Raw genomic sequence first — 17,204 nt, 5'->3', positions numbered from 1 at the left:
CTTTTCTGTCAAATGTTGGTATTTCCTCTTCAAACTCAAAACCTAGGCCAACAGTGTCTTGAGGGTCATGACCCTTAGTATGACTTAAAGGTTCTACTAGAGATTTTTGGTTACCGATTAAGGACCCATAGCTCTAATAGCCCATGTTTGCAAGAAGTTTATATCATTTTTCATAGCATTTAGGAGACATGGGAGTAGTGACTATGACTTCCTCCTCATCTTCCTCTTCTCTATATATCCAATCTTTCATTTCTTGTTCTTCTTTTTCTGCTTCTCGGGAAACTAAGGATTGAACAAAGGTGCAAAAATAGTCATTGCAAAAGCTGAAGGGTTCATTTCGGTTGAAGGTTTCCCATAAGATTGAGGGGAAATAGGTAGAGCAGCAATAGATTCTAGAGTGTATTCTCCCATACCTAGGTTCATCATTTTTAGTTTATATTCACACTGTATAAATGATGGTGTCAGCTCATGAGAAGAGTGTTTATGTGGAACCAAAGTTTTTGCAATAGATAGCATATTAATAGACATTGAGGTGCTTTTGGGGGCAACTATCTCAGCACCATTGAAAGGGAACTTAGTATATTGATGATATGTGGAAGGTTATGCTTGCATGTCATGGATCCATGGCCATCTTAGCAATAAATTTTATGTGAGTGGTATGTCTAGGACTTAAAAAATAACATCTTTTTCAATTAGACCAACTCGAATTGGAAGCACTATGAGAAATTTGGAATATCTTTTGACCTCATCATAGGCTTTGATAGTAATCTTGTGGCTAGGTTCAATGGAAAATTCAAAAATGCCTAATTATTGGATCACATTGAATGAGATGATGTTCAACCCTGCACCACTATCTATTAGGACTCAACGAATGCGAGTATGGAATATTTGGACTTCAACATGGGGGGCTATATTATGGGGATGATTGGGAGCTCTATCATCTTCTTTAGAAAAGGTTAGATAGTGAGGTGAAGAAATATGGTTCACCATAGCTTGGAATCACTCTGCATCAATATCCATGGGGATGTTGGCAAAATGCAAGGCTTTTTCAAGGATGTTGTTGTCCAAAGGGGATAATTCTAACTTAAAAATGGATATTTGAGTCAAGGTACATTATAGCTAGCTGAAAAGGTCATAATTGGAGATTGATAAGGTAGTTTCTTATTTGGATGATGAAGCATTTTTAGGATCATGAGAAACTTTTAGAACAACTTTAAATTTCCTCCTAGTGATAGTGTTAAGCAGCTCATCCTAGTAGGAGTAAGATTCTTCCAGTCGAAGGATCACCTTAGGTTGGATATTTCAATGTTGTTAAGGATCATTTCCCATTTTGATGACAACCTTGGGTATTTCATCCTCAACATCATAGTTGGGTTGATTTTCAGAATTAGAGTTCATTATGCAATTATACTCAATAGGTTCAATCATGTTTATAACATCATCAGTGTTAGCATAGGTATAGTTGATCTTAGCATCATTAATTTTCTTAGGAGCCTTGGAGGATTCACCTTTCTCATATTCAGGCAAGGGTTGTTTAAAAGCTTTTTGGTCAAATTTTATGACAAGACCATCTGTGATAACTTTACTAGCCTCTATGAGATCTTGAATAACATCTTTGAGTTTTAAAAAGTGTTCAGTATTTTGACATTTTCTTCTATGATAATTGCAATATGATCCTCTCGCCACTAAGGAGGTCTAATAGGTGGGTCATTGGGGCAGAAATCATCTAGCAACATCACCAATTTTTTTTGTCATTTAAGGTTTTTAAGACCACTTTGTAGGGTTCAACCATCAGCATATAAACATGACATTTTTTAGTAAACTTGGTGTTCTCGTCAAATGTTTGTGGTTTCAAATATTCTTCTTTTTTTGTAGCATAAATGGCATTAGAAAGGTTAAGCACAAGCTCCTTGGTCTTAGGAGTGTCCACTACTCCATCATTGACAACATATCTATTTTTGTTCCAAGGTTTTTTTTTTTTTGTCTTTGTCATTTCCATTTCCATTTTTATCTTTGTTCACAACAATGTCACCCCTCTTGTGAGCAACATCCTCAATACAATACACACTCTCAACCATTATGTTGAAGGATATGAAAAAATATTTTCTTAAGTCAAAATATAGTTCTAGTACAAGTGTGTTGACAAAGATGTCAATTTTCTCAACCTCGGGAACTTGCTGAGGGTACCTAGAGTACAAGGATCTCCATCTCTAAAGGTATGTTGCAAAAGGTTCTACCTATTTTTGTTTGATATGGCACAAGTCAAACACAATTATGGGATGTTGAATTTTATAAGAGTATTTTTGGATAAAAAATTGTGCAAGTTTGTCAAATATTTTGAGGGAGGGAGTTAATTTTGTGAACCACTCCATAGCTTTCCCTCTTAGACTCCTAGGAAATAATCACATAATATAAGTGTCTTCATGCATGAAATCCATGCTATTTGCATAAAAATCCCTCACATGATTGTGAGGGTCACCATTTCCATTGTATTTTTCATACTTAGGAACCTATATATCCTTAGGAAATGGAATCGTGTATAAACTCCTATCAAATGGGAGATCATATATTGATTCAACAAATGAAGTTTTAGGTGGCTCTTTGGAAGATTGTAATTGTGCAAGTTGTTTCCTCAATTCTTGCATTTCTTCTCTCAAGATTTCAGCCTTGTTAGGCTCTCTTTTTTATTATTTTTTGTATATAAATACCTTGAGGGATTTTCCATCCCTTTTTTGTCATAGACTAGAAGTATTGGTCCCCATTTTTCTCCAAAGCTTTGAGCATCAGTTTTTGAACAAGCTCGTCTTATTGAAATCTTATGACATCTTCACTAGTGATCTCATCATCATGTGATTGTGATTGTCTAAGTGATTATTGGCATGCTCTTGTGTTGACTCTAGGAGTCCTTGGAGGTGTGTGGTTGTCATAATTGCCACCAAGGGGAATGTGATTAAATGGATTGTGATAACAGCCTATTCTAGTTTCATCATTGTGTGTATGAGTGTTAGAATCAACTTGTTGACCTACTCTTTCTCTAGCACAAATGGCTTCCATAAGTCTTTCATTTTTACACACTTTCTCTTTTAAGTGGAGTTTTATTTCTTTAGGATGCATGTTGGTCAAAATGTTTTCACCTGTGGGTGTATTAAAGGGTGTACCGAATGGGTTTTCAAAGTTGTAAAGTGGATTGTGTCGGATGTTTGTTGTTTCCCTTTGATTAGAATTGGGATCTTTCACACAAGGTTGTCTGTGAGGATGCCTAGGTGGAGTCTTCAATTGTGAAAAAATGACAGAGGGATGACTACCATTACCAACTTGGAACCTAGTTGTGACCGACATGTAAGGAAATTTCTTTGCTTAATAGGATGAGAGAAGTGTTTCAAGTTTGAAGTTTGTATAATCAAGAATAATCACTTGTCAAAGTAAAATAGATGGCTTGCCAAGAGTGTTCAAGAATTTGCAACACTAGTGACCCAAGCTAGGAGAGAGGGAGCAAGAAGCTTAGTAGAAAATAGCTAGCATAGAATAGTAACTAGATTAGAATTGGGATCTTTCACACAAGGTTGTCTGTGAGGGTGCCTAGGTGGAGTCTTCAATTGTGAAAAAATGACAGAGGGATGACTACCATTACCAACTTGGAACCTAGTTGTGACTGACATGTAAGGAAATGTCTTTGCTTAATAGGATGAGAGAAGTGTTTCAAGTTTGAAGTTTGTATAATCAAGAATAATCACTTGTCAAAGTAAAATAGATGGCTTGCCAAGAGTGTTCAAGAATTTGCAACACTAGTGACCCAAGCTAGGAGAGAGGGAGCAAGAAGCTTAGTAGAAAATAGCTAGCATAGAATAGTAACTAGATTAGAATTGGGATCTTTCACACAAGGTTGTCTGTGAGGGTGCCTAGGTGGAGTCTTCAATTGTGAAAAAATGACAGAGGGATGACTACCATTACCAACTTGGAACCTAGTTGTGACCGACATGTAAGGAAATGTCTTTGCTTAATAGGATGAGAGAAGTGTTTCAAGTTTGAAGTTTGTATAATCAAGAATAATCACTTGTCAAAGTAAAATAGATGGCTTGCCAAGAGTGTTCAAGAATTTGCAACACTAGTGACCCAAGCTAGGAGAGAGGGAGCAAGAAGCTTAGTAGAAAATAGCTAGCATAGAATAGTAACTAGATTTTGACAAGTGATTGTCAATAACATTTTGAGACTTACATCTTATCGACTAAGCTCATCTTTCCAACTTAGGACAATACTTAACATACAGATTTGAGACCAAACCTAGGAAGGAATGAAGTGATAAAACACTAGATCAATTAAAATGCACTGCGGACTCTATTTTGATAGCAAAATGACCCAAGCAATATTTTTTGAGAAGCCAAGTGATAGTAGGACAAAAAATTGTATCGTACAAAAAGATTTATAGTAATTGGGAGAAACTTTTTTCTTGGGTGATAGTTTTCCTTAAGAAGGGTGATAAAACATAGTATAACCAAATGATATACCTTAAAGTATCCAAGTGATACAATTTGGGAAAAAAAGTATCGTGTAATATTTCTCTAGAGACCATGCAATAGTTTTCTAGTGAAATGTGAAAAAAAATAGTCTTGACTCAAAAATTTTGGTATTTCAGGTGGTCAATCAAGTAGTTTTTAGATCAGACAGTTTAGGACTTTAGCTCGTGTCAAAGAACAACAAGGTTTGCAAATAGTAAGGGTATTTTAGCATGTCTCAAATAATTGAACAAGGGTCAAAACAACCTGTCCAATATGCATTTGTGATATCAGAACAGCCTTCCTACCAATTTTATTGAGATGTTTGATTTGTGAGAATTTTTACACAGGTTAGCACATTTGAAAACACTTGCCAAGCAATCTACGTAAAAGTCATGGTTCATTACTCAACAACTTGGCCCATGCTAAGTGCTCCTACACCTCATAGTAAGTGGTTTCCCACAAGAGATATTGGATCTTTCATGGAAGTTCCATAAGCACAACCAAGGGAAAATAGATGGTGAGTGTAAAATCTTGGGGTGATTTGAGTAGTCCACTAGGATCAATCCTTGCATCAAGAAGTTGAGTGGCAAAGAATGGTAGCTACTAACTTAGTGTGTTTAGAAAGGGCTTCCATTCATGATGTTCCTCTTGCACCCAATTAAGGGACACCCCACCTTGTGGTGGGTAATAGTCCTCACAACCATAAGAGCACCTTAAGTGTTCTTGCTTAATATTTTTCTTATGGTCCCAATCCCACAAGTAATCACACTAAGCCATGACAAAAAATACATCAACCAAGGTTTTGTGTACTTGATAGCCTTGAGTTTATAGTGGGTTAAAATAGTTAGGTTTTCTTATCCCCACTTGGGTCATTCCTCTTGGTCACCCAAGAGTAGGTCCTCTAAAGCATTCTAACTAAAAATAGATTGGATCCATTTTCAAGAGTCAATATTTCTAATTCACCACATGGGTGACGAGAATACTCTCCTATCTTGATTATTCCACCAAAAATGCCAAGAACCTTCAATTACCTCCTTTCTTTCAAAATCCAATGGAAATTCAAGATTTATAATTCACCACAAGGTGAAGGGCATACTCTCCTATAACCAAAGAATACCTAATCACAAGTTTAATGTGCTTATGAAATAAAATTAACTAGTAGAGTGTCACACGTGGAATAAAAGAAACAAGCAAGTTTGGTTTTTATGCTTTGAGCAGCCCTACAAACAAGTGTTAGTAGCCCTTGTGCATTTGAAGTTTTGACATGTGTTCTTTTCAAGGTAATTATATAAGCATTTCAAGACAACAACCTACAAGCACAACCATTAGTCCCATAAGTTAGTCCCAAAATAATATAAAATCTACAATAAACCTCTGTCATAGACCTATAAAATCCAACAAATGGAAAGCAACTAACTAAATCACCCAAAAAGCAAGCAAATCCAAGCTAGGTGACAGTTTTTGCTCGAAGATTGTCATATGTTACTTTCTTGTATACTTGTGCAACAGTTTTCCTTTGTGTGATATTTCTACTTAAGCTAAGTGATAAAACTTACTATGTTGAGGTGGTAAAGTATAGTAAGAGCATGAAACACTTTTATTGGAAAATTATCACTCAATAGTACAAACAAATGTGACATGATACTAGAAAAGTATCGCCCAAAATCTAACTGTAAAATAATGAAAATATGGATAGAATACAGAAAATGCAAGAAATACAGTTAGAGAGAGAAAAACTAGAATGTTCTACCCCATGGTGGGAGCCTAAAATGTACACTTAAAAGGTGTCACATGCTAAACCCTTCTATCCAAGTGATTCCATGAATCAAAATGCTTGGATGTCAGCTTAGAGCTCCCTATCCATGGAGTGCAAGAAAGTATGTGTCAAGTATATGGGGGCTCTCAATTGAGCCTTAGAGATACTTTCCTTACTAGCAAACCATGTAATGGGAAGTTCTTTGAGACAAGAGAAATGATGCAAGTTTCAATGAACAATGAGTTCCTCAAATATGCAATGCAAATATGGATTAAACCAGTATGAATATGAAAAATGCAGCAATGTTAACAAGAATGAGAGTGTTACAAATCCAACTATTTAAGCTATGTGAGCTAGATTTTTGTAAAGGAAACTAAGTTATCATGCAATATGATTTTAAGCTAAAATGGTATAGATGCTAGAAAGTAGACAAGAGGTAGAAGTTCTCAACAAAAAGATCTCAAGGATTCAAATGGTAAGCCTACAGCATAACAGTACTCAAGAGTATGGATCCTTTGACAAGAGGAGAGTTCTTTCTTTTAAAGATGTATGGATGGTGGAGATCAAGATCAAATGATGGATGATCAAGGGTGGAGTTTTAAAATGAGATTGATCCATGTGCACACACAAGTCAACCAATAAACAAAGAGTTGACTTTGCATGTGAGACAAAGAGAGTATTTTTCTTTAATTTGCAAAATAGAAATAATGCTTTCTGTGTACCCATTGAGTGGGTAGAAGAATGGGGGCTTTTATTTAATTAAAAGGGGACATGTTCTTTTAATCAAATAATGAACTTAGGATAGTATAGTAAAACTATAGGTTATAATCGAATTAATTATTTTTTTAGCAATTTGGCCTAGGTAAATGATTAATTAATTTAGCCAAAATGCTAAGAAGGGGGTTAATAGACTAGACAACCATTTTTAGTTGATTATAGGTAACTAGGAACATTTTTTATTACTCTAGCTCTAAAAAAGAATAGAATGATGAAAAGAAACAATACTCTAAAACTTTGTGTGGATATGAATCACCTATAGTGATATTCTTAAAACCTAGAACTATAGGCATAGAATTTGATTATCAACCTCATTGGCAGAACATAGTAGAGGAGGTCGCAACCAATACCATATCTTTGAATCAAGGAGAGATATAAGAAGAGAAGAAAGATGAAGAGAAATAAAAGAATGATCAAATGGGTATTCAAACACAAGAAGAACAAAGGACTATAGTTGAAGAGAGGCGGATAATAGTAGTTCACACACCTACTAAGGCAACATATACTTCATCAGCAAGAACTTCAAGGTCACCTCTTGAAGAACTTTTTACAAGTTCTCCACAAGGTGTTACCAATATGTTTGATGGTAACATGGATATACAAAAATACATCCAAGTGACAACATTTTTAATTGGAAAGATTGTTGAGTAATATAGTAAGATGACCAAGAGTACATTAGGCACACTTGAAAGGATGACTAAGAAAATTTAGAATACCTTTTAGTTACAATTTAATGAGCTTGATGTAGAAAAGAGAGCTAAGAAAACAATGGTGACATTTGACAACCATTTTTCTACACTAGTGGAGGTTGTAGCAGTAAAAGCTCAAGCCACTCATGATGCAAAACTATTCAACACTGTATGCAACAACATTACTAGTAATTTATTAGTCCTAGATACTTGTATCAAGAAATTGAGGAGACACTTAGAAGAAGGAAATAAATTGTATGGTAAATATGCACTATCATTTGACTACACCCAAAGCATTCGGAAGAAGATCGGAGATAAAGAGAAAGAACTGAAAAACATTGTGGATGAATTGAAAAACCTAGATGCACAGATCACTAATTTGGAGGGAAGAATTAGCAATGACCTTAGGATACTATAATTGCAAAAGGGGAGAAACATGAAGAATTTTTCAATGTTAATGGAACACCTTACATTGAGAATTGATCAAGTTATTAAAAAACTCAAGGAATGCATTGAGGCCAAAGAATCTTATGGTAAACTTGTATATAGTTATCTTATTGTAGCAGAGGTTGCATCTTATGGATTATGTACATTAATTAATATGTCTAAGGTGTACTATAAGAAAGTGCACTCCTCTAAACCATTCTATCCAAGGTATTCCATGAATTGGGATGCTTGAATGGCGGCTTTGAGCTCCCTATCCATGGTGTGCAAAGGTGCATAAAGAAAGTATGAAATGAGCTCTCAAATGAGCCTTAGAGATGCATCCCTTTCTAGTAAACCATGCAATAGGAGATTCCTTAGACAATATAAAGAATGAAAGTATCAAAAAGGAGTTCTCAAGCATGCAATGCAAGTATGATCTAAGCTAGGATTAAATACACAATGCAACTATGTTAACAATATGATAATGTTACCAAGCCATGCTAATTAAACTAGATGATTTAAACTATTGCAGAAGGATTTAAGCTACTTTCAAATTATTCTAATCTAGTATGAGGATAGTGATGAGATAATTAGAAAAGAGATGAGAAGTTCTTGATAAAAGCTCCAAGAAATCTATCAAGAAACCTGAAGCATAACAATAATCAAGAAGATGGATCCTTTGAGAAGGAGAGAGCTCTCTCTATTAAAGGTGTATGGATGGTGGAGATCAAGATCAAGGGATGGATGATCAAGGGTGGGGGTTGACTTTTGGCATGATCCATGTGCAAGAGAAACTCAACCAATGAAAAGGAGTTGACTTTTCACGTGAGACAAAAGCCTTTTCTTTTAATTTGAAAATAGGAAAAGGAATTTATGTGTGCACATTGAGTGGGTTAGAAGAATGAGATCTTTTATTTAATTAAAAGGGGACATTTACTTTTAATCAAATATGAACGTAGAATAATATAGTCAAACTATAGATTAAAATCAAATTAATTTATTTTCAACAATTTTCCTTAGAGAAATGATTAATTAATTTATCCAAAATATTGAGAAAGGGGCTAATTGTCTAGATGAACATTTTTAGGAGATTACATTTTCCCCTCTTTGACTTATGTGTCATTGATCTGGGAACACATGGCGTCAAAGAATATAGAAGCCAAGTAGGTAGTGATAGATAGAGAGATCTAATTTCAAAGAATGAAATGCAGAAAGAGATAACAAGTCTTGAATGTACAACCTGATAGCAATAGTACTAAACACTAGGAGAGAAACAATATCAAAACTCAAGTAGAGTACTAACACCAAAAAAAGTAGATGGATTGAGAGAAAATGAAAAGATCAAGCATATGCTTCTGAGAAATAGATAGTTGTAGCAAGTGATGATAGAGTATTTATGCCCCCTCAAGATCAAAATCAAAATGAGGTAAAGGGAATGCAAAAATCAGCCAAATATGAGAAAATAGGGATATCAAAAAGTTGGTGATGACAGATGGGTAAAAGCACAAACCTGTGTCACCTTTTATAAAGAAAAGTGATATCAGAATGTGACAGTTCAACATTAATGACAAAAAAAATGGTATTTGTGTTTAAAATATGAAGATGATGTAAACTGATGAAATATGTAGAATTGTATGAATTTTATGCCTATAATTTTTATTAATTTTTTGACTAAGAATTTATTCATTTTATTTTATTTTGAAGTCCCTTTTTTAACTGTAAAAAATATAGGATGTAGTTCCCGTCAAACAAGTATGTGCAAATCATCTTTTTTTGTCATGATTTGAAAATATTTTATAGATGACATGTATAGCTAGTGCACAAAAAAAGAAATAATTATTTTTGATGTATATTTTCTTTGTTATAAGTACTCAAGTTCGACCTTGTCAGAATCCAACAATTTTTTCCTCCCGTCAAAACTTCCCTATCAAATCTATACCTTCTTGAAAAAAAATTACATATTCATGAAGAGGATTCTCTCCTCTAGTGATAAATATATTTTTTTTATTTTTTTGATATGATTTACTATTTTTTTCATTTTTTGAGAGAGCATCTTCTGAAATGTTGAAATATTGACTTATAATATTTTTAGATTATAGCATATTATAACTAACTAAAACACTCAAAAATTTATATAATGATGATATTAAATCTGAAATCTATAAAAGGGTATTTTTAGTTTTTTTTTAAAATTGAGTTTTGATAGAGAAATGAAATTTGGCCAAAACAGGTTTTTGTATCACAAACGGTGACACAGATCTATGCTTTTACCCAGATATGAGATTAGAACCAAAGAGTGACCATAAAAAAGTGATAGGATGTCCAAGTTTGACCAAAGTTGACCAAGAAGGAGAAAGCTTGAAAATTAGGTCAAATCAAGCAAGAATATGATTTAGAAGTGAATGATGTAAATTGAAGTAGGTAAGAAGTGTAGAAATGATGAAGACATGGAGAAATGAAGATGGCCTAGTGAAAATTCAAAGATTAGACCTCAAAAGGTCAATTAACTACATAGAATAAGGTAGAATTTTGAAATGTAATTTTGACTATCAATATGAACTTGGATGTTGATTTTGATCTTAAAAATGGATCCAAGCTGTTCAAATTAGCTAGGGGTGCAATTTTCATGGAATTTTGAGGAGTTTGAAAAATGAGTCAAAATGAGGTCAAGGAACTATACAAGGGATCCAAGGGTCATTTTTAATTCATTTTTCTTTTGTGATTTTGAGTGATTTTGAGATAAATAATTATGTTAGCTAGCATTCTCACCCACAGACATCATTTCAAGCATAGCTGATTGCACAGGCCACCTACATGTGAGGTCCCAATAAGTTTTCAAAAAAATAACCTATTTTTGAGCATTCAACACATTTTTAATGTCATTTTAGGGGTTTTGACAAAAATATCACATGATACTTTATAAATATCACACCGCACAACTACTTTGAGAAGTATCACTTGATACTTTTGTCAGACAAATTGTATTGTACATTGTAGAAAGTTATATCATATCGACTCTACCCAAATAATGCATCGCATGGTGTGAACTATTGCACAGACGAAAAGTATCACTTGGGTAGTGTATAAAGTATTGCATGGTACTTTATTAGAAAAAAGTAGCACCTGCATATTATAAAAAGTGTCGTATGAGCTATTTTTGTGTTGTTTAGAGTTAAATCTTGCATGTGTGGGCATTGTTTTCTATCATATTTCTTGATTGATGTTCTTGAGTTGGTATTGATGTTTTCAATGTTTATGTTGACCCAATTTTGAAGATTGTCTTTCCTACCCTTCTGATCAAATCCCCCAAGGTGGTGGGGTTGCACGTCCTTTGTCCTCAAGATGATGACGAGAAGGTTGCCATAGCGAGTATATGATTGAGATGGTTGACACGCATGCCCCACATATGAGTGAACCATAGGTTGTTGAGTGCTTTAGCTGAGTAGTGGCACAATGAACACAACACCTTCCATTTGCCCATTAGCAAAGCTAATATTACCTTAGAGGATGTATATCGCATCCTTCGTGTACCATGTCATGACAATCTTATGAGTATGATCATTGTGTTTTTTATGTTCATTTCAATTATTTGTTATCCATATGAGGTATATTGACCTAAATTTTGGCATGTCACAAGTCTATTATGATTAGACCCCAACAGAGGGGAGGTTGGTAGTGTAGTAGTTATTTTAGGATGTGACCATCCTAGATCAACACCTCAACTAAGAGAGGTTGATAGATGAGTATGGAGACCAATACCCCTTACCTTGCCCTCTTTGTTCATTGGTTACCTAGGCTCTAGTCACTGATAGGGGCTAGAAGGGCTTCCCACTAGGATGGGGTTGATTAGTAGTAGACTTGATTGGGCAGCTCCAGAGGATGGCATGTGGACCCACTATCCTTGCGGACATGTGGACACTAGTACTTGTTGTGGTGTTCACAACACATGCCCCATTCCTCACTAGGAATGGGGACCACCTACTTTTTTCGACTCTCAAACTCATAGTTCGGGAGTCGAGAGAAGAAAATTTGGTTAGAAGTTAGAATTTTAGAGTCAAAAAATCAAAACTTTTTTTTTAAAATAATAGTAATAATAAATAAAATTTTAAAAATAATAATAATAAAATTTTAAACAAAAATTAATAAAATAATAATAATAATAATAATTTTAAAATTAAATTAAATTAAAAAAAATTTGCACCGCACATGGAGGCGTCATGCAGGCACCCTTCATGAAAGGCGTTGCGCATGCCCCCTAGTGTGCTCGCCCAAATAAATAAAATAAAAGGTCCAAAATTTGTCTTTCAGAGGTGTTTGTCTTAATTAAGCATTTTGAACTCTATGGACTAATATTTGCTTATTTGTGTAGGTAAAAAAGGTATCCTTAACTTGTCGAGGTCATAACTTTTGACTCAGGCCTTGGAATTCAAAACTGCTTACATCGTTGGAAAGAAGAACTGAAGATCTAATTTCAATCCCTAAAACTATGAGCCTTCAGTTGCCCAATTTTAGGGACCGATGAAAGTTTCAACTTGAAATTTTGAGCAGAAGACCTCCGAAAAAGCCATTTTAAAATGCCTAGAAAAATTTTCCAAAAAATATGAAAAAGTTTCAAACATTTGATCATCTGGATCACTTGGTTTCTCGCTGGGAAGGATAGGGTGGTTGTAGAGAAGATAGAGGTCAAAGATACAAAGGTTGGACACATGAAGTGGAATAGGTTCCTCAACTTATGTGGCTATTAATGGCAAGATTCAACACAAGTGCCTTAGGATTTTAGATTGAAGTAGGAGTTTAAGTTTATGAAAGTGATTGGCTAAAAAGAGGGTGTAAATCATCAAAAAAGGGCAAAGAATGTATACAAAAAATGATCTAAAACCCCATTTGAGAAAAACCCAGAAACTGTTTTCAAAATTGAGAACTTTGGTTTTTTGGCGAATTGAGCTTCTGAGGTCTGTAGGTCTATAGCTCCATAGGTCTGTAGGTACGCAAGTCCACAGCTCTACATTTTTGAGCTCTCCAAGTATGTAGCTCTGCAATTTAGAGGTGCACCAACAATTGACTGCCAGTTCCAAAAATAGCACTTTCCATGCATCGAGAGCACATTCTGATGGCAAGTTAACTCAGACACACGCCTAGTGAAGGCCAATTTCCATTTTTGATGTCTCCATGCACTTCCACTTTGATTGATGGCCTCCTCCTACTTTCTCTCTCATGTTTTCTCTATTTTTGACATGTAAAGGGCTCATGCATCTAATTAATGAATAAAATATGGATGGAGTCCCTCTAAGCACCAGTTAGATTGTTAGTTTGTATATATTTAGTTTGTTTAAATGTTTTAAAAGCATTTTATTGCATCAAGATATCTCTCACTCTCAACACAAATTAAGGAAATGATTTCTTATAAATACCCCATTGTAAGATGTAAGAAGGGCCGCCATTATTATGCAATAAAATTATGCTTTTGGTGCTAGCATTCGGAGTGTAGTTATCCTTGCTTAAATGTGTCATTGTTTTGTGAATTTTATTCATGAGATTATGATTGAGCCAAAGGTTTATTGTGTTATTTCTAGTTGTGAGATCTTTTAGTTTTGGTGTTTGCTACAAATATATGAATTTTGCTGACATAACGAGCTTGAGAAAAGATCACCAAATTTTTTGTCTTGCATGAGCGCACTTTTTGTGGCCTTGCGATTTGATGAAGAGTGAAACATCATTTGATTTGTTAAAGATTCTCACCAACAATTGCATTAGTGGATTCTAGGAAGCACTACTCCTATTTTCATTGGTTTCCTACCGATTTCTTGAAAGGTTTAACTCGCAGCATGTTGTGTTCTATGGCTTATGTCTGTTTAGGAATTTCAATTTTAAGTTATTTGATTTCATGTTATTTTCTTTCAGTTTCATTATTTTACTTTGCTAACCCCTTGTTAGAGGAGGACCTCATAGTAGCTGCATTGTTAGAGTTGCATTCATTAAAAAAAAATAGAAAACACAAAAATATTGTTCTTTTGGTGTGATTTTTTCAGACAACGAATAGATTTTACTTCAGTTCCAAGATAAAAGGGTTTTTAGAACTAGCAAAGGCCTCCTTGTGAACACTCACATTTATCTTCTACTGAGAAAATTTTGGTATGTCACAAGACAAACACAAAACCTTGGAGTGGATCCTTAAAAAGATTTGCTTTTCAAGAGAGGAATTACACTATGGATTCTTGCCATTGACCTCATGCAAAACGAACGCCCAACAGTACTAAGACCAAAGGAAAAGAATGTTATTAGAGCATAGTGGGTGTACAAAAACAAATTAGATTAGAATGGTGAAGTAACAAGGAATAAGGCAAGATTAATCTAGCACAAGAAGAGGGAATTGACTATGGAGAGACATTTGCCCCAGTTGCAAGATTGGCAGGAGTAAGAACTCTACTTCCTTATTCTACTTATAAAGGATTCAAAGTTCATCAAATGGATGTTAAGTTAGCATTTTTTAATGGTATACTAGAAGAGGAGGTTTAAATTGAACAAACTGAAGGATTTTTTGATCCAAGCAATAAAAATATGGTGTGTAGATTGCACAAAGCTTTATATGATTTAAAGAAAGCTCCCAAAGCATGGTATGAAAGATTGCATTATTATCTTGTTAAGATTGGTTTTGAGAAGACTAATGACAACAACAATCTATATTTGAAGATAGAAGGAGGTAAAGGAATTATTCTAGCTCAAATATTTGTTTATGATATCATATTTGGAGGACAAAATGCATTATGTAAGACATTTGCTAATGAAATGATGAAAGAATTTGAGATGTCTATGTTTGGAGAAATAAAAAAATTTGTTGGATTATAAGTATATAAGATAAAATATGGTATTTACATTACTCGGTCCAAGTATGTAAAGGAAATCTTGAAGAATTTTGGTATGGAAGATTCAAGACCAGTTAGTACTCCCATGGTGATAGGACATAAACTATCCAAAACTGATGATTTTGCTGAAGTAAATCAAACATTGTACAAGTCTATGATTGGAAAATTGTAATATGTAGTTCATAGAAGACCTAATATTTCACTAGTTATTGAGATTGTTGTGATATTTTCTGCAAATCCTAAGAAGAATCACTTAATAGTTATTAAAAGGATTATGAGGTATTGGATGATCTAATCAATGCATGCACATGTATTTGCCAAGTACTAAAAAGTTTTATCTGTACATTTGCACCTTGGATAACTAATTCACCACCCCCTCCCCCTCCCCCCATTATTCTAAATTATTCCAATAGAACCCCACTACATATCCAATGAGTTTTTCCTCATGATGATCCAACAAGATAATTTCTCATAATGGACAAAATAAAAATTTCTCCAAAGAGGGTTTTGGGCAATTTCTCAAATTCTCAATTTCAACAAAAGAGAAGTGAGTCTAAAAACTCATTGTTGTATGATACAAGCACTTTAATTATAAGTGACTTATAAATTAGAATATTAACCACTTAACAAAATAATTAGCCATTTTCCCAAATTTAATAAAATAATTCCAAATATTTGGAATTCAACTACAGAAAATTAGCTAATAAACTTTAAACAAATAATTAAATTCCTCCAACATTTAATTAAATCAATATTTTAAATATTTTTTTTGCGACAACTATGGAACCCTAAATGCACAAATATGGTTATTGGTCTAATCATATAATGCATTATAAATATGGATTTACCACAATAACTAGAGGGTTAGTCATAATAACAATAATACATATATGCACCCATACATGGATGACATTGGCTCAATATGAAAGGTCAATGGGACTATCTTCTGGTGTCACTGTGATGGATATAGGTAAACACTCAAATCTTATAATAAGGGTGAATATGCCTACTATGTATTAAGTAAACAAGAAAAAATCAAATCTAAATCTTCATCAATATATAAATAGTTGAAGCACAAACAAACACATAGTCGCATTGAAGAAGAATGAGAAAACCATTTTGAAGGGTCATAAGATTCCTCGTATTAACATACTAGTTTTAGAATCAGCTATTGTTTGAAAAGGATTTGAAGATGAATGTAGTAAATGGTAAATTTTGACATCTCCTAAAAAAATTTTATGTCCTTGCTAGATCTTGGTCATACTAGGGTTGGTATACTCTTAAAGGAGTTTATTTTTAATGTGTTCTTGGATGATATCAACATTGATTTTAGAAACATTTTGAGGGGGACTTTGATGCAGGGGCATCTAAGGTTCCTTAAGATTCTAGAATTTTTATGGAAAGTTGGAGGTGCTCAATCATCTCTATGGTGTTTCTCGATTGGAGGCTTGATCAAATGGGCTTGGTGGATAAGCTTGGTGCTTAGTCAAAGAAGGATTGGTGCTTAGTCGTTGATGGGTATAGATTTGGTTGAGGAGCTTGGTCATTAAAGGAGCTCAACATATACTATAGTGCTTAGAATGCACTAGGAGCTCAGCATACACTAGGAACTTGGTTATGCTTGAAGTGGAAGGTTGATGCTCAGCTTAATTTCCCTAAAACATGGCTTAGTCTTGGTTCCTATGGTGTCGAGCTATCAATGAGCCAACTTTTGGCATTTAATTTGTGTTGTAGCCAACTTTGGGTATTAAATTTGTGTTGTAGCCAACTTGTGGGTCAACATGTATTTAATGTAAGGGTTTAATTTAGTTTGTAATAAAATGGGCTGACTTGTGGCTTAGTTATGTATAAGTAGGGGATCTTGGGAAGTCTTTGGGCATTCATTCATTTAGAGGGAATGGATCCTGAGTTTAGCATGGAGTAGCTGAAGGGTGAGTTTTCCTAAGTCTCTAGATAGAGCACCAAATGTGATGCAGTTTACAATAGGATTGTGGTGGAGTTGTGAGTTTGTGAGCAGGGCTACTAGTTGAGGCTTGAGAACTAGAGGATAGCTTGGTGGACCTAAGGATACAAGAGGGGATTCTTCTTAGTGTTCTTATCCAGTTGTGGATCTAGACTAGTTAGGTTTTGGATTAGATCTAGAAGGATCTTACAAAGCTATTACTTGTTTTATATTTGGTCATAATTGGGAAAGCCT

This window comes from Cupressus sempervirens, chromosome 8, assembly GCF_028749045.1.
Source record: "Cupressus sempervirens isolate cs-2001-9-10 chromosome 8, ASM2874904v1, whole genome shotgun sequence".
NCBI classification, from domain to species: domain Eukaryota; kingdom Viridiplantae; phylum Streptophyta; class Pinopsida; order Cupressales; family Cupressaceae; genus Cupressus; species Cupressus sempervirens.
Note: the sequence above shows the minus strand (reverse complement) of the source record.